This window comes from Labrus mixtus, chromosome 4, assembly GCF_963584025.1.
Source record: "Labrus mixtus chromosome 4, fLabMix1.1, whole genome shotgun sequence".
In the NCBI taxonomy this organism is placed as follows: domain Eukaryota; kingdom Metazoa; phylum Chordata; class Actinopteri; order Labriformes; family Labridae; genus Labrus; species Labrus mixtus.
In genome coordinates this window covers 31,334,837-31,356,478 of record NC_083615.1, presented here as the reverse complement: position 1 = coordinate 31,356,478, position 21,642 = coordinate 31,334,837, and positions in this window count along the sequence as shown.

Here is a 21,642-nt window from a genome sequence, read left to right as displayed (position 1 = left end):
AAATATCAGAAATTGTTCAACCACTCAAATTTTGAAGATGAAAAATGGGGCGGTTTGGACCTCAGCCGGAATGAAACGTGAGGAGACAACCATGTTTAAAAAGACCATCACATTGATAAGTTTCATAGACTCATTCTGTAGAAATTTAAAACAGCTTCGTGACCCACTTTTGGGTCCCCACCCATCAGTTATGGACCAGTGATTGCTGAAGCTCAGTGAACAGAGGGGTGTGGTTGTGCTTTAGAGCTGATAAATCGGTTTGAATGCTTAACCATTTTAAATGTTTTTGAATCTTTAACACAGGTTTACTGCAGTGTTCTATAAACAGTCACACTGGCAGACTGTTATTATAATAAATGTCATAATGAGAAGATGAATGTGTGCAGAGCACAGTTTAATGAGCTCTAATGCAGACATTATTAGAGGGATGTCAGGTCACCAGCCTCTACCGTACGAGCACACAGTGGAGTTGAGATTATAACAGAAAGGTTTTTTTTGTACAAGACTCAAATAAATGTAGAAGGTGGGAAGATAATAAAAAGGGATCAAATGTTTGACAATCTGTCCAAGGTTCTGGGCCTAACATTAAAACGGTTAGTGAGCCGATGGGGAACATCTCTGCAGGCAGGAAGCAGCTCTGACTGGGCAGTAAGGGGGACATGTAAAGGTTCAGAGGTCGCCTAGGACCAGATGTGGATCCACAGAAGCTGGGACACAAAACACACCCACATAGAGCGCCAGAGGCAGGAGACGGTACCAGTGTCCTTCATGTTTGTTACCTGAAGGCATCCAGATGGTGGATGAAAGCAGATGACATTCAGGTGCACAGATGTGTTGTGATAAATCATTTCCACTTTGCATATTTTGATGTCAGGAGCAGGACAGACACTCGTACTTGTAAAATGTTCAGACCTGTTTTATGAACATTATGACAGAAATGTTCATAAAAATATCTTGGCATGCTTACCTATTACCATATGTTTTAAACGAGTTGGCCACTACATTCATTTCATTTTATTAGTCGAGGATGTGAATTGTAATAGCTTTGGTGAAAATGTGCAGCTCAAAAGAAAGAAACAATTACAAAATACAAATAAGTTGAAGAAATTCAATCTCACTATTTATCCGGGAATAGTCAATGGAAGGTCGTAATTGGCCAAATGAAGTGTAATCCAAAGGTCAGAGTGCTGCTGCTCTTTGGATGTATCTCTAAAGTCCATTCAAAAATATGAAATATTACAGAATACAGAGAGCAATATTGGGAACAGAGATGGCAAAGTTGAATCAATCAGTGAATCTTAATGGATGTAATGTGTTTGGATGAAATCTTTCACTAGATTTGGATCGTGGAGACATTTGGAATATTATGATCGGGAGACTACAGTAAATCTTTAAATTGTAAATCAAAAGACAGTGAAAAATGGTTCTTTGTCAGTGTTTGGATCTTGAAAAGTTTTACATGGTTGGAAACACAGCAGTTGTGTAAATAATCATGGTAATGATAAACCACATCTGGTCCATGTATCAGGTTTTAACACATGTTCAGCAACAATGAATAGGACTATTGCTATGGTATCTGGTTTCATCCAAAATTACGCAATTTTGAAGGTCAGTTCAAGTTCCTCGGTCAGTTCATGTTACAAAAAGAACCCCACCAGAGTCAAAAAGAAAGCGGACCGAGATCCACACTCTCAAGCTGTCTTGGTATGGTTGTTAGGTCTGCACCAGGGTTTGATTGACAGTTTTCACATCAGCGCAAACAGCCACACAAACCTGGAAAACAGACTTGAATACTGAACCAAAACAGGTCTGTCTGAATCATTCTTCTCAAGATGAATCATTTTGAAGAACTTGGCGAGAGGTAAAAATAGCAGCTGCTGGATCAGTGGTTTAGTTGCTCGTCTTTTTGGAGGTTGGAGGTTTGATCCTCAGCTCTTGCAGTCCTCATGTCAACGTGTCCTTGGGAGAGACATTGAAACCCAAAATGTTCAAGCACATTGATGAGTGCTCATATGGTGTAATGTTCGTTCATATTGATGGGCACTTTACATAACAGTATATGAATGCTAGTAAAGGGGTGACTGTATCATGTAGTGTAAAAGCGCTTTGATTGGTCGGAAGACTGGAAACTTAAAAGTACAACACCTGCCATTCCATCTAATTCACATGAAAAACCACTTATTCATATCAAAAATAATTCTATTTCTATCAGCCACAGCTCTGCTTGTAAACCTCTCATGAGCAAAGACAGACACACTGTATATCTCAACACCTGAAGAAAAGAATCAATAACATTAGTAAGGCTTCAATAGAAATTTAAAACATCTGGAATAGAACATGTGGAACAAAATGTTTATTCTTGAGTATGTTCAGTGAGGGCTTTCCAGATGAACTGTGATGGCGGTGATGTAGTGGATCAGCACTGGCAGTAGGCCAGGATCCTTTCATTGACAGGCTCCAGGCTAAACATCTCAAGGTGACTGAAGATTGCTAATTCGGCTTGATCTCAGTGTGTCAGGGAAGACCTCTTAAAAATGATTGCAAGGCCTTGACAGACGAGGACGTCCCACGCTGACATCATCTCCCCCTTGTCTCTTTTAACTCCCTCCTATGTCTGTCCTCCTCTCCCTCCTGTCTCTGCTTCCTCGTCCCTCCCTAAATCTCTTTACATTTTCAGTCTTACCTTCACAGCCCTTTTTGCAGAGCTAAAAAGCAATGCCTGCAAAAAAAGAGCCAGCTTTTAGATTAGGATGCAGCAATGTGTCAACTTTGATGAAATGTGCTGTGATGGTTTGTGGATGCAGAGTAACATGTTCTATTAAATATGAGACTTTAATGCAGCAATTGGCCAAACTGTTTTAAAAACTGGTTTGCTTTTACGGCCCTGTCATTGATCCTGAACCAAAATGAAGAAAAGTGATGGTCAGCTATAACATATACCAACACAGAATAATGCCTTTGAATCGTCTCAGATGCCACAATGGTGCAGCTATTAAGCTCTACCTAAATGATAAAACATCCATTTTCATTACTGCCTCCACCTGCTTTAGAGAACATATCTGCCCTTTTCCTGTTTAGATCAAATATGTTTCTCATATTACACCAAATAAACTTTGGAACGATGCATTTTATCAGCTCACATGAAAATATGTACTGAAGCTGAAAAGTCAATGAGTCCTCTCTAATAAAAAGAACAACAGCTCGTCTCAGTGCCCAGGCAGCTATTTCAATCAAATGTGGAAGAAAACCACAGAACTGAGTCCTGTCTGTTATTTGATGATGCGTGACTTGAATGGAGTATCAATAGGAAACTTTTTTCATATTTGGTGTTTGGCTTGTCATTTAAAGTCATCTAGAATTATGGTGAAGCCTATAAAACATGACAAAGTGTGATTATGGCCCTGTATACACCTGGTATCAACATCACAAATGGACAGCACTGTCATGGCTCTCTCACTCTGTGGCTCCCTCCTGATTGAGGTTCATTCCTTTCACCTGCTCTCACCTGCATACCAGCTCTCCATCTCCTCATCAACTCATATACCCCGGCTCTCCATCCACTCATCGCCAGATCGTTGTATCAACTACTGCGGTAGAACACGGTTCAGGCTAAATTAAGATTTTGAAAAAACCTTCTTTTGTGCTTGTTTTGGTTTTTGAGTCTCACCCTGTTTTTCCTTTGCTTCAGGATCACCATTCACCCACCTGCCTTCCTGCTCAGCCATCTGCCTCAACCTGCTCTCTGGACTCAAAACTGCTCAGCCACACTCACACCCCTACTAGTAGAGGAACAACCCCCCAAAAAAGGCTTTAGTTTTCGAGATACCCCTACCCGAGGTAGAACAAAGCACAACGATATTTTTTCATAACTTGAACATGTCTAGTTTATGAAACGGATGGTTGTATAAAAATATTTTACTGCAAAATAACTTTTTTTGGATGTTTTATGCATCTTACCAAAAAACGAAAATAGGTCAAATTAGGGGTTCTCTGAAAGGGACAGCTCTAGCCTTATCACATGTATCTCTGGGAATCAGAATTTCACCAAATTTGGACAGGATGTTCACAGATAGTTATTAGTTACAATTATGCAAAGTTTTTATCAATACCATTTTCATTTTTTTCATTTTTCACACTTAAACACACATGTAGTTTAGGCGGAAATTGAAACAAAAATTCAAAAGGTATGTATATCAAAGTCTGTCATTTTTTAAGTAAGTACACCAAACATTAAAATGTGTCATTTTTATCTTCTTTAGACTGTTATATCAACATAAAAGCAAGTTATTTGACTTTTCACTTGACCCTATGCTGTCACCAGCCCCTAACAGGAAACTAGTGCAGCCAGGATTTCAGGGCGACCTGGTACAATGGGGCCCTATGGATGTGTATGTGGGAGGAGGTGGCCACAAACAATTGATTAAGACTTAACCACAAGACACAATATAATTGTATTCTGTAATATGTATATAATTAAACATTTTATAGTTATTCCTAATACATTTTGTCTTATATTTTATATCTTACATATGATTTCTATGATGACACTCAGAGTCAACCCGCTGCTTTCAACAATATTGTCACCTATGACATTGTTTCTATTTCATTCAAAAAAATTAAAGCATTGTCTTGACATCAGTTGTGAAATATTAATGAACTAAAAAACAGTATTGATATATATAACCTTGAGTTCTTAGAAATTAAATATACTTCATATAGTCTATTTGTATATCGGCTATACAGCCTGTTGTAGTTTTTTAATGTATTTCAGTCATATAAAGATGGTGTGTAGTCACCACATCTCCTGCTTTGAAGAAGAACCCTAGTTACTCCAGAGGATACACTGGATGAAGGGATAGTTTTTATAATACCCTAAGTATGATAAAGTGTTTAAAAAAATGGATCTGGGATACAAAACAATTCTTATGATGGCGTAAATCTGTGTGAGGTGAATTAGGAAAATAATCATGCAGACATGTTTACAAGAAACTTCTTTATACACTTATTTTACCTCATTATATAGCTTAGCTTAACACCTTGCAACTAAAAACCTTTGTGTCACACTAAGCATCCCCTGGAGACAAAGTTTTACCTCTTACCTCTTTGCTGATCCTGTCCTGTGCTTGTGTAAGTTGTGTTTACTGATGAAAAATCTCCTTCTGCCAAGTTTGAACCGTCAAATGTATCCTTAACTCTGAATCTTGGCTGTAGAAAATGACACCAACTTGCTGAAAGCAGTAACGAATAAGAATAACTTCACAGAAGAAAATATCTTCTATCTTAAGGTCTTGTTTGCTTTTGTAAACCATTTAAAGATATCAGTATACGTTTAAGTGAGCTCCATAACCAACCAAAACAATCCTCCCAGGAGCTTTAAGAAAACAACTGCTGCAGAAAATAACCATCAACAAAGTCAACCAACCAAACAAAGACAACACAACCAAATCAAGACACCATAACCAAAGACAACACAACCAAAGACAACACAACCAAATCAAGGCACCACAACCAAAGACAACACATCCAAATGAAGACACCATAACTAAATCAAGACACCACAACCAAATCAAGACAACATAACCAAATCAAGACACCACAACCAAATCAAGACAACATAACCAAATCAAGACACCACAACCAAAGACAACACAACCAAAGACAACACAACCAAATCAAGACACCACAACCAAAGACAACACAACCAAATCAAGACACCACAACCAAATCAAGACAACATAACCAAATCAAGACACCACAACCAAATCAAGGCAACATAACCAAATCAAGACACCACAACCAAAGACACCACAACCAAAGACAACACAACCAAAGACAACACAACCAAATCAAGACACCACAACCAAAGACAACACAACCAAATCAAGACACCATAACCAAATCAAGACAACACAACCAAATCAAGACACCATAACCAAATCAAGACACCACAACCAAATCAAGACAACATAACCAAATCAAGACACCACAACCAAATCAAGACAACACAATCAAATCAAGACACCACAACCAAATCAAGACAACAGAACCAAATCAAGACACCACAACCAAATCAAGGCACCACAACCAAAGACAACACATCCAAATCAAGACACCATAACTAAATCAAGACACCACAACCAAATCAAGACAACATAACCAAATCAAGACACCACAACCAAATCAAGACACCATAACCAAAGACAACACAACCAAATCAAGACACCACAACCAAATCAAGACAACATAACCAAAACAAAACAACACAACCAAATCAAGACACCACAACCAAATCAAGACAACACAACCAAAGACAACACAACCAAATCAAGACACCACAACCAAATCAAGACACCATAACTAAATCAAGACACCACAACCAAATCAAGACAACACAACCAAATCAAGACACCACAACCAAATCAAGACAACACAACCAAATCAAGACACCACAACCAAATCAAGACACCATAACCAAATCAAGACACCATAACCAAATCAAGACACCACAACCAAATCAAGACACCATAACCAAAGACAACACAACCAAATTAAGACAACACAACCAAAGACAACACAACCAAAACAAAACACCACAACCAAATCAAGACACCATAACTAAATCAAGACAACACAACCAAATTAAAACAACACAACCAAATCAAGACAACAGAACCAAAGACAACACAACCAAATCAAGACACCGTAACCAAAGACAACACAACCAAAGACAACACAACCAAATCAAGGCACCACAACCAAAGACAACACAACCAAAGACAACACAACCAAATCAAGGCACCACAACCAAAGACAACACATCCAAATCAAGACACCATAACTAAATCAAGACACCACATCCAAATCAAGACACGATAACTAAATCAAGACACCACAACCAAATCAAGACAACAGAACCAAAGACAACACAACCAAATCAAGACACCACAACCAAAGACAACATAACCAAAGACAACACAACCAAATCAAGACACCACAACCAAATCAAGACACCATAACCAAAGACAACACAACCAAATCAAGACACCACAACCAAATCAAGACACCATAACTAAATCAAGACACCATAACCAAATCAAGACAACATAACCAAATCAAGACACCACAACCAAATCAAGACAACACAACCAAATCAAGACAACACAACCAAATCAAGACACCGTAACCAAAGACAACACAACCAAAGACAACACAACCAAATCAAGACAACACAACCAAATCAAGACACCATAACCAAAGACAACACAACCAAAGACAACACATCCAAATCAAGGCACCACAACCAAAGACAACACAACCAAATCAAGACACCATAACTAAATCAAGACAACACAACCAAATCAAGACACCATAACCAAAGACAACACAACCAAAGACAACACAACCAAATCAAGGCACCACAACCAAAGACAACACATCCAAATCAAGACACCATAACTAAATCAAGACACCACAACCAAATCAAGACACCATAACCAAATCAAGACAACAGAACCAAAGACAACACAACCAAATCAAGACACCACAACCAAATCAAGACAACAGAACCAAAGACAACACAACCAAATCAAGACACCATAACCAAAGACAACACAACCAAATCAAGACACCATAACCAAAGACAACACAACCAAAGACAACACAACCAAATCAAGGCACCACAACCAAAGACAACAAATCCAAATCAAGACACCATAACTAAATCAAGACACCATAACCAAATCAAGACACCATAACCAAATCAAGACACCATAACCAAATCAAGACAACAGAACCAAAGACAACACAACCAAATCAAGACACCACAACCAAATCAAGACAACATAACCAAATCAAGACAACAAACCCAAAGACAACACAACCAAATCAAGACACCACAACCAAATCAAGACAACATAACCAAATCAAGACAACAGAACCAAAGACAACACAACCAAATCAAGACACCACAACCAAATCAAGACAACAGAACCAAATCAAGACACCATAACCAAAGACAACACAACCAAAGACAACACAACCAAATCAAGACAACACAACCAAATCAAGACACCATAACCAAAGACAACACAACCAAAGACAACACAACCAAAGACAACACAACCAAATCAAGACAACACAACCAAATCAAGACACCATAACCAAATCAAGACACCATAACCAAAGACAACACAACCAAAGACAACACAACCAAATCAAGACACCACAACCAAATCAAGACAACAGACCCAAAGACAACACAACCAAATCAAGACACCACAACCAAATCAAGACAACATAACCAAATCAAGACAACAGAACCAAAGACAACACAACCAAATCAAGACACCACAACCAAATCAAGACACCATAACTGTTGTTATTTTCTGCAGCAATTGTTTTCTTAAAGCTCCTGTGAGATAAGAGGTAAAACTTTGTCTCAAGGGGATGCTTAGTGTGACACAAAGGTTTTTAGTTGCAAGGTGTTAAGCTCTCAGATTCGCAGTCATTTTGTCTAAAAGTGGAAATCATCCTTTGTAATTAGCATTTAAAATCAAATGTCATAATATATAATGAGGTAAAATAAGTGTATAAAGAAGTTTCTTATAAAAATGTCTGCATGATTACTTTCCTAATTTACCTTACACACATTTACGCCATCATAAGAATTGTTTAGTCTCAGCTCCATTGGTTGCCTGATAAATCATTCAACAAAAATAGCGACTGTAGCTTTTTTTAAAACACTTTATCATACTAAGGGTATTATAACAACTATCCCTTCATCCAGTGTATCCTCTGGAGTAACTAGGGTTCTTCTTCAAAGCAGGAGATGTGGTGACTACACACCATCTTTATATGACTGAAATACATTAAAAAAACTACAACAGGCAGTATAGCTGATATACAAATAGACTATATGAAGTATATTTAATTTCTAAGAACTCACGGTTATATATATCAATAGTGTTTTTTAGTTCATTCATTTTTCACAACTGATGTCAAGACAATGCTTTAATTTTTTAGAATGAAATAGAAACAATGTCATAGGTGACAATATTGTTGAAAGCAGCGGGTTGACTCTGAGTGTCATCATAGAAATCATATGTAAGATAGAAAATATGAGACAAAATGTATTAGGAATAACTATAAAATGTTTAATTATATACATATTGCAGAATACAATTATATTGTGTCTTGTTGTTAAGTCTTAATCAATTGTTTGTGGCCACCTCCTCCCACATGCACATCCATAGGGCCCCATTGTACCAGGTCGCCCTGAAATCCTGGCTGTACTAGTTTCCTGTTAGGGGCTGGTGACAGCATAGGGTCAAGTGAAAAGTCAAATAACTTGCTTTTATGTTGAGATAACAGTCTAAAGAAGATAAAAATGACACATTTTAATGTTTGGTGTACTTACTTAAAAAATTACAGACTTTGATATACATACCTTTTGAATTTTTGTTTCAATTTTCAATTTCCGCCTAAACTACATGTGTGTTTAAGTGTGAAAAATGAAAAAATTGAAAATGGTATTGATAAAAACTTTGCATAATTAAAACTAATAACTATCTGTGAACATCATGTCCAAATGTGATAAGGCTAGAGCAGTCCCTTTTGGAGAAGCCCTAATTTGACCTATTTTCGTTTTTTGATAAGATGCATAAAACATCCAAAAAAAGTTATTTTGCAGTAAAATATTTTTATACAACCATCCGTTTCATAACTTAGACATGTTCAAGTTATGAAAAAATATCGTTGTGCTTTGTTCTATCTCGGGTAGGGGTATCTCAACTTTTAGGGGCCCAAGTTCCTCTACTATACTCTGGTCTGGTCAGCCTTCGTCCCCTTCACTCTGCTAACCTCCAGAATCTTCAACCCATCTTCGTCTCCATTTGCCACAATAAACCTCATTACCAATCAACCCCTTTGTTTATGTGTCCTGCATCTGGGTCCTAAATTCACTGGTCGTAACAAGCACTTGAGTCACTACTCAGTCTACTACTCACATTGAAAATCGCATATTAAGCCTTTAAGTATCTTGGCACAATTATTGACAACATACTGACACAAATGAAAGATTAGCGTAAACTCAACAGCACCTCTATTTTTTGAGGAAACCTCTGAAGTTTTAATGTTGACAGTACTAAATTGAAATTATTTTACATAAGTGTCATTCCACAGGCTCCGTGTGTACTGCGTTCTGTCCGCACCACGCACTCCGGAGCTGATAGCATCGTCTCTAGTCAATGCTGTTTTTCCAGCCATAAGGGCCATCCCTTTTTCGATGGAGGTCCATGCAAGAACATATCTGAGTGGGCTGTAGATGCTTGCAGAGTCATATTTAATCCAATTCCCGTAATATTACTGAACTCTGTCAGTCCACATGGTTCATTGGCTTCTCACAAAGTCCTTACCTGCTTCACCCCCCTCTGTTTGTCAACAATTTTACACTGTCTTTGTGATAGGTGTAATTTATTTGAAATAACTGATAAGTTATAAATAAATTCATGGAGAAATAAATATGATTTTAGTGACATAAAACAGCGAATTCTTGTAAAAAATGTCATAAAACAATTGTAGAAGTTCATTTAAGTTTAATAATTTGTAAAAGATATCAGTGTTAAAACAGATTCAGTCTGAAGGATTTAAAACACTTTAAAACTTATTTTTTTGTTAAAAACCTTTGAAATATACAGATATGTCTGCCAAGATTTATGAATCTGTCATCTACCTGTAATGTCTCTCAAGAGATAATGCATGTGATTGATTAGTGATGCCTGCCGAGGCCGGAAGGGGGAGCTCTCAGCCGCGATGCCTCATTCTGCATGACGCTGACAGAGGAAGCATCGTGTCCTGAGTCCATTTATTCATTTTACCCTTTTTCAGGTAAAAAGATAATAAATATCTGTGTTTATCTACAAAGGATGTTTCTAGAGATGTTTTCGTGTTTATTGTTAGGAACTTACAGAAAGGTTGATGTTTAAAATGTTGTATTTACATTTTATGAAAGTTCAGTGAGACACTAAGCTAGGTTAGCTCCGTGTTGTATGTCGTCCACATGTCACCACACGAGGTCAGTGTTGGCATGAGCGCGTGTGTAGGTCTGGACGTGTGTGTATTTTAAGATTAAGAATCTGAAAGTGTTTATAAGAATAGTCATGGTTGAGAATATTCATGTTTAATCGTGTCAGTGAGCACATATATTTTTTTGTTAGGAAGAAATTGTTCAACAGAAGAAATATGAAGTAAAGTGATAGACAGGATATTTTTGTTTGTATTTTCAACACTGTTGATTATTTTATTCTATTGTACTTACCTGTTATGTTTCATATTTGCCTGTGAAAAGAAAGCACCATTGTGACTATGTGGATCATTTTGAAAAAGATAAATTAAATCATTCTGCATGACGCTGACAGAGGAAGCATCGTGTCCTGAGTCCATTTATTCATTTTACCCTTTTTCAGGGCACAACATCTTTCAGGGGTAGTTGTAACAGCACTATGTGGGTTTTACGACAGTGCAGTTGCACTCTGATGCACTTCAGTGGGCGCTAAAGTGCACCAAACCAATGTGGACACATGCGTCCTATCACCTCCACATGCGTCCTGAGTGATCGGTTCTCAATCTGCCTGAGGATGGATTGGGGTGCTTTCACGCCTTGCATAAAGGCTGTCCTCTTGTGGTCCGATCACCCAGGAGGGATGTTAGTGCTAAATGTTAACAAGACCTAAAAGACAGTGACAAGGTTTTTATTGAGTTGGATCAGAACATTTGATGGAATAAAACATTTGACTGTAAGATTAAAGTGCTGCCACTAACCTTTTACCCTTTTACAAATCAATGAAGAGTGTAAATACTGCAGTCAATGACAATAACAAAACATATTGTACAGAGAAGTCAACCATGCAGGTGTTTTGGCCAGATGAAATAATAAATTCTAATAATGTAATCTAACTTTCTGAAAGCCACAGAAACAGGAAGTGTAGATTTCTGCTGTAGCTAACAACCTAGCATAATGCCAGCAACATGGCGGCAGCCAGCAGCTCAGGTGCGTCAGGAGCTCTCCTTGTGCTTTTAATTTTTGGAGTAATTGTAAACTTGGTGGATTCGGGACCGCTTTTAAATACAAAGCGAGCATTATGCAACATATCAGTGCACCGTGAAGCAACGGCAGTGAAACATTTCGGATACGGAAAGCATATATTAATGCAAATGTTTGTAAACAACGCCACCGGCTGGTATCAACACAAACAAAGTAATGCAGTCCGGGGAAAACGCCAAAGTGACAATCTTATCATCATAACACTACCTGTTGCTGTCTGGAGAGGTGCACCCGTGCCCAGGCCCGACTTCACGAGGTGCCAGCAGCGAGGACGTGAGGAGCAATATCCCTGTTTCTCAGAGGTTTTTGGATGCGAGCCATCAACCGGGAGATGGATCTGTCGGTGCCGGTGTGGTGCAGCTGGGACCGCGGACACGGAGGGCTGCAATGACGGGCGAGCGTCTGGAGCCTAGGCCGGCCGTCTGCGGGCACGTGGACCGACGGCGACGGGGCTTCCACGGCCATGGCGCAAACATCTATTTCTTTGCCATACATTTCTGGCTTGACTGGCTCACATCGTCCTAAAAACATGGTAACTGGTTATTGCGCTCAGTGCGCTCAAAGTCACCGTGCCAATCTGCTCTGTACACCTGACAGTGCTTACAAAAGCAACATTAACCCTGCTCTGAAGCAGCATCGAAAACTGAACTTTTTTAAAACTGTCAATCACTCTCGACTGATTTGGGATCCACAACTCAAACCCAAGGGTGTATTTGGAGGGCATATTGACATCCGTAGCCTCACCCCGAAGTCTGAACAAGTGCATCATCTTCTTATTAACTCTAACTTAGATTTTTTAGGCCTGTCAGAATCATGGTTACATAAAAACTCTCCGTCTGCTGCAGTGCAGGTACCGGGCTATAATATTTTTAGACGTGATAGACCTGAGGGAAGAGGGGGTGGGGTCATGATTTATATTAAAGACCATAACAAATGTCAACAGATATGCTGGCCTTTTGACCATGATTTGGAGTGTATTGGACTGAATATAGTGCTCTCATCTGAAATGTCTTTTGTGCTCATTGTTGTGTATCGCCCACCTTCCTCTAATAATGATTTTTATACCACATTTAAAAAGCTACTTCAAGCATGTGATTTTAAAACCGAGGTAATACTACTTGGAGATCTAAATTGTAACTGGCTAAATAAAACCAATCGGAAACCCCTTAAGCAGATCACAGATTTACACAATTGATGGAAGGTCCAACCAGAATAATTGCATCCTCCCAGACACAGCTAGATTTAATATTTAGTAACTGACAGAGTTGTAAAGACGTTTAATTTTATTACTGGTCTGTCAGACCATAACCTAACATTAATGTACAGAAAACTTACAAAGAAGCGCTTTCATCATTCTAATAAACCTGTGGAGCAACTCAGGATCCCTAAAAATGAAATGGCTAATTTCCAAAGAGCAGTGCAGGAGACTGATTGGAAAAATATACTTAGTGGGAGCAACACAGAAGCATATAGCGAAATGTTTGCAACCAAGTTACGTAGACTAGTTAAGGAGTTTACAAGAAAGGTCAAAGGAAAGAAAAAAAAACAATGCACACCCTTGGCTCAATACTGAAATATTTAACCTTACGAAGGAAAGAGACTCGGCATTGAAAAGATCATTGAAGACCAAGTTAAATAGTGATAGGCTTAGGTTCACTTCATTACGTAATAGAGTAATCAAGGTGATCAGAAAGGCTAAAGCCTATTTTTTGAAAGAATGTAATGGGGATTAGCCACAGACCTAGGAACCAGTTACAGCTGAATTTAAATGGTAAATTAATGCAAGATCCAGCACAAATAGCTTTAGCCTTTAATGAATATTTTATCAATTCTGTGTCTGAAATTGCACAGAATTTTCCTCTAACAACTGAAAATATTCTTAAAGTAGATGAAAGCAAGCCTTCTTTCATCATTCAACCTATCTCTGTACTTAAAACTCCAGCAATAATTAATTCTCTTAAAATTTCAACAGCGAAGGATGTTTATGGTATGGATTCTAAAATGCTTAAATCTCTGAAAGAACACCTAGTCTACCCCATCACACAATCTATCAACCAGTCAGTACTACAGGTGATATTCCCAACTACCTGGAAGACCGCAATTGTAACTCCCATATTCAAGTCAGATGACCCTCTGAACATATGTAACTACCGCCCAATCAGTGTTTTACCTATGATTTCCAAGGTTGCTGAGAAGTGTGTATCAGAGCAGCTTGTTTCTTTTTTGAATAATGGTCCGTTTACTCTTCACCCCATGCAGTTTGCCTTCAGGGTCCATCACTCTGCAGAAACAGCTAACTGTTTCTTTTTAGAGACAGTCAGAGCAATGGTTGACAAGGGAGGTGTTGTTGGTGCTGTGTTCTTAGACCTTCGCAAAGCTTTCGACACAGTTAACCATCAGGTCCTAATTGCCAAACTGTCTGCTTTTAACCTCTCCCTGTTGGCACTCAAATGGTTTGAGTGATATTTAACTGATAGAAGTCAACATGTTTCTGTGAACAACCAACGTTCATCAGCTCTTAATTTATGCACTGGGGTAGACAAGGATCGATACTTGGCCCACTTTTGTTTAGTTTATATATTAATGATCTGCCGTCGGTTTGCCCTGACATCAAAACACAAATGTATGCTACACCGTAGTATATGTGCACGCCAAGACAAAACATCTGGCTGCTGACCAACTCACCAAAGCCATGAATCAGATAACCAATTGGCTAAACCGTTGCCTTCAACTTAATGTAAATAAAACTGTAGGAATGTTTTTCACAAAAAGACAATGTAACATTGTTTCGAATATAATAATTTCTGGTCAAAACATTAGTATTGTGCCGCAATTTAAGTATCTGGGCGTTATTATTGATTCTAATCTCTCTTTTAAAGCGCACATTAAGAAAGTGCAATAGGGTCAAATTTAGCCTAATCAATTTTAAATATATTAGAAATGCACTAACTTTTAATGCTGCCAAACTGTTTATGGATGCCATGATTATGTCATATCTAACATACTGTATGACAAGCTGGGGTCAAACTAGCAGCTTGTCATTAAAGCCATTACCAACTCTCTACAAGAAAACCCTCAAAGTATTAGACCAGAAGCCTAACAGTTCACATCATTGTATTATATTAAATAACCATAAACTGCTGAGCTGGGAAGATGTTATCAAATACAAAAACATCTGCCTGATCTACAAAATTCAGCATAACACTGCTCCTCCTCCTTTGAACTCATTCACAATCCAACATAACAGTCAGATCACTAGAAGCACCACACAAGGTGACCTTCTAATTCCCTTTAGGAAGAGCACATTTGGCCAGCTATCATTTTCTGTTAGAGCAATACAAAACTGGAATTCACTGCCCACCACTATCAAAGATATACAAAGAGACTCCACCTTTACAACACACCTTAAAACATGGCTGTCTGACAACTATAACTGCACACATTAATCCCTGTCAGATGGGATATGTGTGTTTGATGTGACATAGTCATTGCTGCTGCCGCTGCTGTCTGCCTCCATGTTATGTCTTATATGCGCTTTCAATGTGGCCTCTGTGATTATTCTTTTCCCTTGTCGCTCCAGTATTGTCTTTATTGCATGAACTGCTTTGATTGTGCTTTGTTTGTGCCTGCTCCAATTGTGTGTGATATGTTGTATGTCTATTTTCCTTTTGCTTAGGCCTGTTGTAATTACAAATGTAATGTATTTTATTGTATTTTAAATCTTAACAATTGCATTTTAGGTTGCCTACTGACAACTGGCCGGGGACTACAGCTGGAAATTAGCCGTAAAGGCTAAAGCTGCTTCTTTTACTGTACAGTAAATTAAAGGGGACTGTCCACGAAACAATAAACAAATAAACTAAACTAAACTAAACATATCATCACTGGGGAAGATAACAAGTCTAGGTTGATACTTAAATTTTGTAGATTTCAGACTGAAGCTAGAGTAAAGTCTAATATTAGAGGCGTGGCCTGCAGAGTGATTAGGCTGACTGAAATCACCTGAGCTTAATTGGACAGAGTGAGGCCAGTTGGGTTGTGTCTTGTATAAAGCCAGACTCAGCCAGAATCTGGGGGGGGTGTTTGTTAGTGGCAGCTTGCTGTGAGGCTGTGTTTTCTTTCAGTTTATTTAATCTAGTTGTTTTATTAGATTACCCGGGGTTTTGTTTTTGTTGTTTTGTGCTATTTTTGGTTAATAAATCAACCACCTTATTTTGCATCGATTTCTGCCTCCTGACATCTTTTTGCTCACCACCAGTGCCGAACAGCCACACTTAAATCCCAATTTTGAAGTTGACTTACAATCAGTAATGTTACACCGTCTCTCATCTTTCTTACTCTGAAGCTGTATTGCACTCAGTTTAGCGTAATGACCGTAATCAAAAAAAAAATATATATATATCATTAAACTTACAACTTCTCTGGAGGCCACACGAAGAGATGAAGGGAAGGTTCTGTTTAGACATGGAAAAACAAGACAAGCCATTAAATTATGATCTGAAACCATCAAACTCCATGATTTATTTATGTAAGCGGACCACTTAATTAAAAAATGGATATCATTGAGCGGAGGTTTGTTTGGTTTGACAGCCAATTTTTATAGAGTTGGAGATTAAAGTTGGAGAAGCTGACACAGACATGCTGCCAGAAAGGCATAGCTAACTTTTAGCTGAATGGAATTAATTTGGTTGTGTGGATTGCTAATTCTTTACGGTCTATACAGTCCTTGTCGTTTGATAGCTTTATTTTTCAACATATAACCAGGTACACAGATTCTCGTGGACAGTAATCTTGGACAAGGCAAACACTGAAAGCATTCACACTATTGGATATACTGTTTGTTTTAGTAATGCTGACTTCAGTCTGCACCTGGGTGTCTACACATTGACCTTTGGGAGATTAACCTTCTCTCTGTCTTTGCTGTTGAAGGTTATGTCCTTACTGACATTCTGTAGTCATCCATGGATCTCTTCCCAGCTGAACCTGTAGTCTGAATTGCTCTTGTGTTCTCCAACAAGGGAACAAGGTCCTTGTTTTCTTACAGGTGTACAGTAGTGTTTACCATATTTGTATTTGATATCATATTCCAGCCAACCAGTATAAACTCCTTGAAGTGATTACCAAGGGAACTCTCTCAGGTTGGAAATAAAGCCAATGTGGAAGTGCAAAAAACTACAGTTCCCTGAGTGTCCACTTGAGGCAGTTTCCTAAAGCGCCAAAGGCCCCACTGCCCCATTGGCACCAGTGTTAAAGTCCCCATGAAACGTGCTAGAAACGTGGTTTTGGTCTAAATCATGTAATTAATGGTACACACTGTTCGGGGGTGAATCTAATGACAACTCATCCATCGTAATTATATTGGCACTAAGAGGTATGCATTATTAGGGGCATTGCTGACCTCATATAATTCTGATACTATTTCCAATATGGCGACCACCATCAGTGGTCTTCAAAACTCTGCTGCAGAAAACAACGGGCGACGTCACTACGTTCATGTTCTATACAGTCTATGGTGTTAACCAGCAGAGATCTTAAACACTGGGAAGGTTTCTGGTTAGTCATTTCTTCATGTGCCTAGAAAACCAATGACATGACTGTTTCTTAAAATGTATGATCCGACTTTAAACTGGCACTTTGACATTTAATCACAGTTTGATTTCTAATTCAATATGTTAAAGAACAGATCAAACACAAGTGAAAATGTGTCCTGATACATTTGTTGATGAAAGGATCGTTTATCTTTGCTTTTCTCTCGTTGTCAGCAGGATCGGAGAAGTCTTTTGAACTCTGTTGAAGCTTGACACTTGCACACCAAATGGGATATTAAACCGTCTTTAAATGACCAAAATTCAATCTGAAAGGGATTACATTTCCATATAAAACCCATCTTCCTTCTTTGATAATAATGGGTTGCTGCCCGGCAATGAGAATCACATTACAGGTATTACTTTGTACTCATGGCTATTAAAGTGACTACCCTAGTAAAAAATCATGCAAATTAACAGTAATGTAGGAGAAGCAGACCCCCCCCCCTTCCATTAGGTGCACATCTGACATTATTCTTAAATTGGAGATCAAAATGTATTTGTCGCAATGTCCGTGCAGGTTGGCAAGACGTGAGATATGATAATGAAGATGTTGTGTGGTATCGTTGTTTTCTGGTGCAGAAAAAAAGCAGAGACTCTGTTCAGTGCACATTTTATACTGGATAACACAACATCACAAAGTCGCAGGCTGGTGAAGAATGATGAGAGAAAGCAGATGAAAGTCTTCTCCACTCAGACTGCTGTTAAATACAGCTTAGGTGAGAGAAGGAGTAGCGTGTCACTTTCAGTTAGGCACAAAGCGGATGTGACTGCTGTTATCTTCTGTTTCCCTTGATGATGATGATTCATTGATGTTTTCCTCTGGATTTATAAATATCTCACTTGAAGCAGAGTGGTGAGGTCACTAAGGGAAGGATTAAAGATCTTTGACACTTCTAATGCAGCTGTCAGTCACTACATATATCTCTCAGTGTTTTCCCTGTCATTGTTGCACTGTGAAATCAAAAATCAATATCTGCACCTCTCCTCCTCTCCTCCTCTCCTCTACTCTCCTTGGTCTGAATAGCTCAAGTATTTATTTGTGAATTATGCATAATTACAGACGTGGCAGATCTGAATGCAAGCGAGCGCGTTGTAGCTGTCTGGAGGCTTAAAGTCTCCCAATCACAAGATAGAAGGCGGGACATAACGTTATGATGAAATTGATTGGATAATTAGCTTTGACAAGGCTTTTTAATTGGTTAAAAGAAAAAAAGAAAACGCCCCTCAGTGTAGGATGAGTCATTAGACATTTTAAACGTTTTACAGTATGAGAAAATACAGTTTTTTTAATGTAAAAATACTTACATAATGCTTTATTGAAATATATTTGGCAAATAAAGAAAATGTAACACAGGTACGCTGGATTAAAACAGGGAAAATGTATTTTTCATTATATTTTCTCTAATATGGCGACTGCCATTGTTAGACTTCAGAACTGCGCTTCAGAAACCAATGGGTGACGTCACTGACACTACATCCATGTTTTATGAAGTCTATGGTTGCGCCTCATCTGCAATGTGTAATTCACAGGAGCAGAATGGTGGGGTAAAGTCATAACCCCCCTGATCTGTCATTGTGTAACATACGTCACCGGTGAAGGGTTAAGTTTCTTGCTCAAGGACATATCGGACATCTTTTTAAATCAATAAAAAAAAAAAAAAGTAAATCTTAAATCTTGCTGCAGGAGCTGGGGATCGAACCCCCAACCTTCCGGTAGAGAGACAAATGGCTCTACCAACTGATCCACAGCCACACCCTAACCCTTATTACTGATTTATTTTTAAACCTGCTTAGAGGGTGACATGATATAAAACGTGTAGCATGTTGTTTTAATAAGTGCATAAAACTTGAGCAGGGTTAAGGTCGAAACTCTGTGAAAATGCTTCATTGATAAAAATGTGTTTTTATTTTGATGATGAGATATTTATAAAGTTTCATGATAATGGTTACACACCTGAGAAAGCAGACGTGAGCTTTTGCAAAAAACAAAACTGACATACAGGTCTGTTGATACATTTTGTTGACATTCTTGTAATCACATAAAAAAGATAATAATAACAATGGTTATACTCATCATTATGTATTGTTATTGTCCTTATGCAAATGCAATCTGTTGTAGCTGATTCATACCGTCATTGTGCATTTCATTATTCAGACCCTTGAATCAGTCCCTGCTGTGATTTAAAAGCTAATGTGTATCCGACAAACAAACAAACTAGCTAAGGGCTCAATTATTGGGCTAAAAGAGAGAACTGAGGAAATAGGAGGTAAGTGGAGTGACTGAATGATTTATTTTTAAAGTAATTTGGGTGAGTCGAGTAGATAAGATTCAGAGCTTTCACCCAGTACTCCCCTCTATCCCTCCCTGCGTGTTCACCTCCCTCTCAGACACCATAGTCTGATGGCTCCCTCCATCTGCCCCTCTCCTCCTCTCTCTGTATGATGTTTGAACCCAGTGAACCAGCCTTTTCCTTACAGCTACAGCCGCTGCAGCGAGGATGAAAGACTTTTCTCTCCATGCACTCTCTCTTCATGTGTGAGAGAATACTGTCTGACAACACCTCTGCCTTTCTGCCTCCTATCAATCCAGCTCATATTTACTATTCTATCTGCCATGACAGGGTTCCTTTTGATCTCTGTGAGCGAGATGTTTCATGTCAATAGGACCTGCAGTACAGATAAAATACACTTCTGTAATAAAGTGTGTGTTATCTTGTGAAGCCTGTGTAGTGTCTACAGAGTGTGTAGGATTTCTCCCCTGTATGCCCGTGTAGCAGTACATGTCTGTATCTGTAACTTTTGCTGCTTTGCTAAAGTGTTCATGATGGATAGGTCATCATGTAATATAGCAATAAGTAAGGTCTTTTACCTGCTTTTTGTAACATAACAATGAGTAAGGTCTTTTACCTGCTTTTTGTAACATAGCAATAAGTAAGGTCTTTTACCTGCTTTTTGTAACATAACAATAAGTAAGGTCTTTTATCTGCTTTTTGTAACATAACAATGAGTAAGGTCTTTTACCTGCTTTTTGTAACATAACAATGAGTAAGGTCTTTTACCTGCTTTTTGTAAAGTGTCTCGAGATAATACTTGTTACCACATGAGATGAAGATGAAGTAAGACTGTGGATATGCAGGTACTTAGGCTGTGCAGCTCTGACTATGAGACAAAAAGACCCCTGGGTGTTGAATTAACTGATAAGTGACAGGAGGGAAGATTTGAAAGAATACAGTGGCTTAGTGACATATGTAAGATATCTACTGAATTAAATGATAAAGTGACCTTACTATATGATCAGACATTAAGGAAACATGCTATGTTGAAGTGCTGGCTTCTCTGACAACAATGCAGCAGCCAGTATGTCCTCCTTCTAACTTTAGATTCTGGTCCTGAATAGTTTTTTTTTTTTTTACCAGAGAAGGTAGGCGCTTTTAGGACACCCCCACACGGCCGTTTTGGACGCCCCTCGGTTTGCCAGATATGAGAGCAGTTATCAGGTCAAACCAACAGGTGTTGCAGCGAAGGAAGCAGGTAAACCAACTGGTTCAGATAGAAGTGATTGTACCCGACCTAAAAAGCCTCTGCACGTTTCTAATAAGCTCCACGAGCAGAAACGTGCTCAAACTAGGATCAATATTGGAGATGCTTTTGAAAAATGGAGAGAAGTTAGAATGAGAAAGGTTTACAGATTGAAGCAGAGCTGGATAAACACTGAAGCTTCAGTGTCCGTGACATGGCAACCTGCATGTGCATTGAATCTCGAGAGGAGGGGGGTGGAGGCTCTCTATGATGTTTAAACTTAGAGTCAAAAAGCCCTGTTAATATCTGTGTAAATGTGTGAGAAATCTTGTGACAGGAGGAGATGTCTTGGTTAAATCTGGTCTTTACAAAGAGATCGTATCAATGTCTTCAAATAGTCGGTGAAAAAACTTTTGTACATTAAAATTATTCAAG